Genomic DNA, 7,627 nt, shown 5'->3' with positions numbered 1-7,627 from the left:
AGCAGGGATGTGTTGTGGTGATTCATTTAGAGAGAGAACATTAATAATACCATCAATAATACCAATAATAATATTTATTTTTTTATTTTTTTATTTCACCTTTATTTAACCAGGTAGGCTAGTTGAGAACAAGTTCTCATTTGCAACTGCGACCTGGCCAAGATAAAGTATAGCAGTGTGAACAGACAACACAGAGTTACACATGGAGTAAACAATTAACAAGTCCATAACACAGTAGAAAAAAAGGGGAGTCTATATACATTGTGTGTAAAAGGCATGAGGAGGTAGGCAAATAATTAAAATTTTGCAGATTAACACTGGAGTGATAAATGATCAGATGGTCATGTACAGGTAGAGATATTGGTGTGCAAAAAGAGCAGCAAAGTAAATAAATATAAACAGTATGGGGATGAGGTAGGTAAAATGGGTGGGCTATTTACCAATAGACTATGTACAGCTGCAGCGATCGGTTAGCTGCTCAGATAGCAGATGTTTGAAGTTGGTGAGGGAGATAAAAGTCTCCAACTTCAGCGATTTTTGCAATTGTTCCAGTCACAGGCAGCAGAGTACTGGAACGAAAGGCGGCCAAATGAGGTATTGGCTTTAGGGATGATCAGTGAGATACACCTGCTGGAGCGCGTGCTACGGATGGGTGTTGCCATCGTGACCAGTGAACTGAGATAAGGTGGAGCTTTACCTAGCATGGACTTGTAGATGACCTGGAGCCAGTGGGTCTGGCGACGAATATGTAGCGAGGGCCAGCCGACTAGAGCATACAAGTCGCAGTGGTGGGTGGTATAAGGTGCTTTAGTGACAAAACGGATGGCACTGTGATATAAACTGCATCCAGTTTGCTGAGTAGAGTGTTGGAAGCAATTTTGTAGATGACATGGCCAAAGTCGAGGACAGGTAGGATAGTCAGTTTTACTAGGGTAAGTTTGATGGCCGACTCTTGATTTGATTTTCGATTGGAGATGTTTGATATGAGTCTGGAAGGAGAGTTTACAGTCTAGCCAGACACCTAGGTACTTATAGATGTCCACATATTCAAGGTCGGAACCATCCAGGGTGGTGATGCTGGTCAGGCTTATGGTGCAGGCAGCGAACGGTTGAAAAGCATGCATTTGGTTTTACTAGCGTTTAAGAGCAGTTGAAGGTCGTTTGAGGTTAGATAGCACAGTGTCCAAGGACGGGCCGGAAGTATATGGAATGGTGTCGTCTGCGTAGAGGTGCATCAGGGAATCGCCCGCAGCAAGAGCAACATCATTGATATATACAGAGAAAAGAGTCGGCCCGAGAATTGAACCCTGTGGCACCCCATAGAGACTGCCAGAGGACCGGACAGCATGCCCTCCGATTTGACACACTGAACTCTGTCTGCAAAGTAATTGGTGAACCAGGCAAGGCAGTCATCCGAAAAACCGAGGCTACTGAGTCTGCCGATAAGAATATGGTGATTGACAGAGTCGAAAGCCTTGGCAAGGTCGATGAAGACGGCTGCACAGCACTGTCTTTTATCGATGGCGGTTATGATATCGTTTAGTACCTTGAGCGTGGCTGAAGTGCACCGTGACCGGCTCGGAAACCAGGTTGGAGAAGCCAGGCGGAAGGCATGGCCAGCCGTTGAGAAATGCTTGTTGAAGTTTTCGATAATCATGGATTTATCGGTGGTGACCGTGTTACCTAGCCTCAGTGCAGTGGGCAGCTGGGAGGAGGTGCTCTTGTTCTCCATGGACTTCACAGTGTCCCAGAACTTTTGGAGTTGGAGCTACAGGATGCAAACTTCTGCCTGAAGAAGCTGGCCTTAGCTTTCCTGACTGACTGCGTGTATTGGTTCCTGACTTCCTGAACAGTTGCATATCGCGGGGACTATTCGATGCTATTGCAGTCCGCCACAGGATGTTTTTGTGCTGGTCGAGGGCAGTCAGGTCTGGAGTGAACCAAGGGCTGTATCTGTTCTTAGTTCTGCATTTTTTGAACGGAGCATGCTTATCTAAAATGGTGAGGAAGTTACTTTTAAAGAATGCCCGGGCCAGGTCGGTTAGAAAGGCCTGCTCACAGAAGTGTTTTAGGGAGCGTTTGACAGTGATGAGGGGTGGTCGTTTGACTGCGGCTCCGTAGCGGATACAGGCAATGAGGCAGTGATCGCTGAGATCCTGGTTGAAGACAGCGGAGGTGTATTTGGAGGGCCAGTTGGTCAGGATGACGTCTATGAGGGTGCCCTTGTTTACAGAGTTAGGGTTGTACCTGGTGGGTTCCTTGATGATTTGTGTGAGATTGAGGGCATCTAGCTTAGATTGTAGGACTGCCGGGGTGTTAAGCATATCCCAGTTTAGGTCACCTAACAGAACAAACTCTGAAGCTAGATGGGGGGCGATAAATTCACAAATGGTGTCCAGGGCACAGCTGGGAGCTGAGGGGGGTCGGTAAGCAGGCGGCAACAGTGAGAGACTTATTTCTGGAGAGAGTAATTTTCAAAATTAGTAGTTCGAACTGTTTGGGTATGGACCTGGAAAGTAGGACATTACTTTGCAGGCTATCTCTGCAGTAGACTGCAACTCCTCCCCCTTTGGCAGTTCTATCTTGACGGAAGATGTTATAGTTGGGTATGGAAATCTCAGAATTTTTGGTGGCCTTCCTGAGCCAGGATTCAGACACGGCAAGGACATCAGGGTTAGCAGAGTGTGCTAAAGCAGTGAGTAAAACAAACTTAGGGAGGAGGCTTCTGATGTTGACATGCATGAAACCAAGGCTTTTTCGATCACAGACGTCAACAAATGAGGGTGCCTGGGGACATGCAGGGCCTGGGTTTACTTCCACATCACCGCGGAACAGAGAAGGAGTAGTATGAGGGTGCGGCTAAAGGCTATCAAAACTGGTCGCATAGAGCGTTGGGGACAGAGAATAAGAGGAGCAGGTTTCTGGGCATGGTAGAATATATTCAGGGCATAATGCGCAGACAGGGGTATGGTGGGGTGCGGGTACAGCGGAGGTAAGCCCAAGCACTGGGTGATGATGAGAGAGGTTGTATCTCTGGACATGCTGGTTTTAATGGGTGAGTCACCGCATGTGTGGGAGGTGGGACAAAGGAGGTATCAGGTGTATGAAGAGTGGAACTAGGGGCTCCATTGTAAACTAAAACAATGATAACTAACTTGAATAACAGTATACAAGGCATATTGACATTTTAGAGAGACATACAGCGAGGCATACAGTAATCACAGGTGTTGAATTGGGAGAGCTAGCTAAAACAGTAGGTGAGACAACAACAGCTAATCAGCTAGCACAACAACAGCAGGTAAAATGGCGTTAACTAGGCAGAGGGAGGGTCGGATTAACTACACACAGAGCCTGAGGCGGCTGGGGCCGACAGATAAAACATAAACAAGCAGAATGGAGTACCGTGATTAATGGACAGTCCAGCATGCATCAGCTATGTAGCCAAGTGATCAGTGTCCAGGGGGCAGCGGTGGATTGGGCAGGGAAGCTGGACTGGCGAGTGTTATCCAGGTAAAAAAAACTAACAATGACTAAATAGCTTGTAGCTAGTTAGCTGGTTAGCTTCTGGAGGTTCTTGAGTGTGTTCTAAAAATTTAAAATAATAGCGATTCCGTATCACATTGGGTGAGGCAGGTTACAGGAAGGTATAAACAAATTAAAAATAGAAAGAGATAGAAAGTAAATATGGGTCCAGTGAGTGTTTGGGACGCGGCGATTCAGACGGTTAGCAGGCCTGTGCTAACAAGCTAACAGTTAGTAGGCCGGGGCTAAACAAGGTAGCAGTTAGCTGACCGGGGCTAAACAAGCTAGCAGTTAGCAGGCCGAATTAGCAAGCAAGGAGATAGCAAGGGCTAGAGAGTTAGCCTTTGGGGGACGTCGTGATGGGGTGAGTCTGTTTATTCCTCTTCATGCGGTGACATCGATAGACCGGTCGTGGGTCCGGATATTGTAGCCCAGGAGTATGCTACAGTGGTAGCACAAGGGCTCTGGCCGGGCTAGCTTCAAGCTAAGTGGGTGGAAACGCTAGCCAGGAGTAATCATCCGGGGTTGCGGTTAGCTAGATTGCTAGTTGTGAAGATCCAGCTGAAGATGTTCCGTTTGCGGTGGGAATCCGGGGATAAAAAAATAGGTCCGTTATGCTCTGGTTAGAGTCGCGTTGTTCGAACTGGCAAGAGCTTTCCGAGCTAAAGGTTAGCTGATGACCGGTTAGCTGAAGACCGCTAGCATAGCTGGTAGTTAGTTGGCTAGCTTCAGTCGAGGGGTTCCGGATCCAGAGTAAATATAAATACTTTAGGAAAAATAGCTACATTGGGTGAGGCGGGTTGCAGGAGAGTATTTAGAAGTTGAGGTTTAGCTAAATGTTTTAAAAGATATGCGAAGAAAAATATGTAAAAATGAAAAAAAAACGATATATACAAAGGGACACGACACGACAAGACGTCTTACTGCTACGCCATCTTGTGAAAATATAATCAGTCACACCAGTCTGTAATGCATTATGAAAACATTTACACATTTATCAGACAGTTAAGAGAATAAATGATTATAATTTAACTTTATAACAGTCCTTCAATACTGTAGACATTAAAACAGACATAATATTAATATCCTCCGTGTTATTTCTTCATTCAGATGAGCTTGCTGTGATTTGCCAACGTGAACTCAAATCTAATCTAAAGAAGAAGTTTCAATGTGTATTTGAGGGGATCGCTAAACAAGGAAACCCAACACTTCTCAATAAGATCTACACAGAGCTCTACATCACAGAGGGTGGAACAGGAGAGGTCAATAATGAACATGAGCTGAGACAGATTGAGACAACAACCAGGAAACAAGCAAGACCAGAGACTGCAATCAAATGTAACGACATCTTCAAACCCTTAACTGGACAAGACAAACTTATCAGAACTGTTCTGACAAAGGGAGTCGCTGGCATTGGAAAAACAGTCTCTGTGCAGAAGTTCATTCTGGACTGGGCTGAAGGAAAAGCAAATCAGGATGTCCAATTTGTGTTTTCATTCCCTTTCCGGGAGCTGAATTTGATGAAAGGGGACAAACACACTTTGATTGAACTTCTCAATCACTTCTCAATGGAAACCAAACAATCAAGAATCTCCATCTACAGCAAGTACAAAGTTCTGTTCATCTTTGATGGTCTGGATGAGTGCCGACTGCCCCTAGACTTCCAGAAGAACAAGATCTGTTGGGACGTCACAGAGTCAACCTCAGTGGATGTTCTGCTGACAAATCTCATCAAGGAAATCTGCTTCCCTCTGCTCTCCTCTGGATAACTACCCGACCTGCAGCAGCCAATAAGATACCTTCAGGATGTGTTGACCAGGTGACAGAGGTACGAGGGTTCAATGACCCACAGAAGGAGGAGTACTTCAGGAAGAGATTCAGGGATGAGGACCTGGCCAGCAGAATCATCTCACACATAAAGACATCAAGAAGCCTCCACATCATGTGCCACATTCCAGTCTTCTGTTGGATTTCTGCAACAGTCCTTGAACACATGCTGAAACATAAGAGAGAAGAGATGCCCAAGACACTGACTGAGATGTACACACACCTTGCTGTGTTTCATACCAAACAGAAGAATGAAAAGTATATTGGGAAAGAAGAGTCAGGTCCACACTGGAATAAAGAGAGCATTCTGTCACTTGGAAAACTGGCTTTTCAACAGCTTGTGAAGGGTAATCTGATTTTCTATGAAGAAGACCTGAAAGAGGCTGGCATTGATGTCAATGAAGCCTCAGTCTACTCAGGATTGTGCACACAGCTCTTTAAAGAGGAATGTGGGCTGTACCAGGACAAGGTGTACTGCTTTGTTCATCTGAGCATTCAGGAGTTTCTGGCTGCTGTATATGTGTTCCTCTCATTCATCAACAACACTGAGAATCTAATATACAAACCGCAAACAAAGTCCAGGATCTTTTCTTCGCTGTTCAGAGACAAGCCTGAAGTTACTTTCTATAAGAGTGCTGTGGATAAAGCCTTACAAAGTAAGACGGGAAACCTGGACCTTTTCCTCCGCTTCCTTCTGGGCCTCTCACTGGAGTCCAATCAGAAGCACTTACGAGGTCTACTGACAAAGACAAGAAGCAGCTCACAGAGCCATGAAGAGACAGTCATGTACATCAAGGAGAAGATCAGGAGAATCCCTCTCCAGAGAGGAGCATCAATCTGTTCCACTGTCTGAATGAACTGAATGACCATTCTCTTGTGGATGAGATCCAAAGCTTCCTGAGATCAGGAAGTCTCTCAAAACCCAAACTGTCACCTGCACAGTGGTCAGCTCTGGTCTTTGTGTTGCTGACTTCAGAAAAGGAGCTGGATGTGTTTGACCTGAAGAAATACTCCAGATCAGAGGAAGGTCTTCTGAGGCTGATGCCAGTGGTCAAAGCCTCCAGAGCTGCTCTGTGAGTAAATAAAATGACATATAAGAACTAATCATCAGGAAGAAATATTCAGTTGAGAGAAAAATATGTATTATAATATGTATATTATATTATATTGAAAAACATATTCAATAAATTCATTGATTTTCACATTAGTATAACAATATGACCATACAATTCTAGGAGACGGAAGATGAATCTATATGTTGTTTGAGAGAATAAACCAAATGCATCTGCCATTGTCCTTCTACACTACTGGTGTTAAATTGTGTGTTTGTGAAGTCATGATGATCTCTTTGTCAGGCTGTCAGGCTGTGGAGTCACAGAGGAAGGCTGTGCTTCTCTGGTCTCAGCTCTGGAGTCAAACCCCTCACACCTGAGAGAGCTGGACCTGAGTAACAATGACCTGAATGATTCAGGAGTGAAGCTGCTCTCTGCTGGACTGGGGAATCCCCACTGTAAACTGGAGACTCTGAGGTCAGTATTCCTGTAGTTGGTCAACATGTGATAACTGTTCACCAGATCCACATGTGTTTACCAGACACACACAGTCCACACCATATGTGTTTGGACAGTGAAGCTTACAGTTTTAAATTTGGTGCTCCATCATTTTGAATTTGAGATAGAATGTTTCATATTAGGAGACAGTACAGAATGTCACCCTTTATTTAAAGGTATTTTCATGCATATATATTTTACACGTTATAAATGAAAACCCTTTATGTATCTAGTTCTCCCATTTGAAAAAGTCATAGTATTTTGGATAAATTATTTTAGTCATACGTTTAGTATTTGGTCCCATATTCCAAGCCTGCAGTGATTATATCAAGCTTGTGATTCTACTAACTTGTTGATTTCATTTCCAGTTTGTCTTGGTTGTGTTTTAGATGTTTTTCCTAATAGAAACTGAATGGGGAATAATGTCCTGTCATTTTGGAGTCACTTCACTTGTATTGTCAGTAAGAATAGAAGATGTTTCTGAACACTTCTACATTCATGTGGATGCTACCATGATTATGAATAATCAGGAATGAATCGTCAATGATGATGAATGAGAAAGTTACAGAGGCACAAATATCACACCCCCTCTGTTGGTAATGGTGAGAGGTTAGTATGTCTTGTTGTAGTCTCTGTTATTGGTAATGGTGAGAGGTTAGTATGTTTTGTTGTAGTCTCTGTTATTGGTAATGGTGAGAGGTTAGTATGTTTTGTTGTAGCCTCTGTTA

General features: G+C 44.2%; 1 pseudogene; it reads left to right on the top strand.

The window, feature by feature from the left end:
* The first annotated feature begins 3,015 nt into the window (after positions 1 to 3,015).
* Positions 3,016 to 6,426, top strand: LOC135570130 (NLR family CARD domain-containing protein 3-like; annotated as a pseudogene).
* Positions 6,427 to 7,627: the final 1,201 nt, after the last annotated feature.

This window comes from Oncorhynchus nerka, unplaced genomic scaffold (assembly GCF_034236695.1).
Source record: "Oncorhynchus nerka isolate Pitt River unplaced genomic scaffold, Oner_Uvic_2.0 unplaced_scaffold_1088, whole genome shotgun sequence".
NCBI lineage: Eukaryota > Metazoa > Chordata > Actinopteri > Salmoniformes > Salmonidae > Oncorhynchus > Oncorhynchus nerka.
This window is presented reverse-complemented; position numbering and strand designations above follow the sequence as displayed.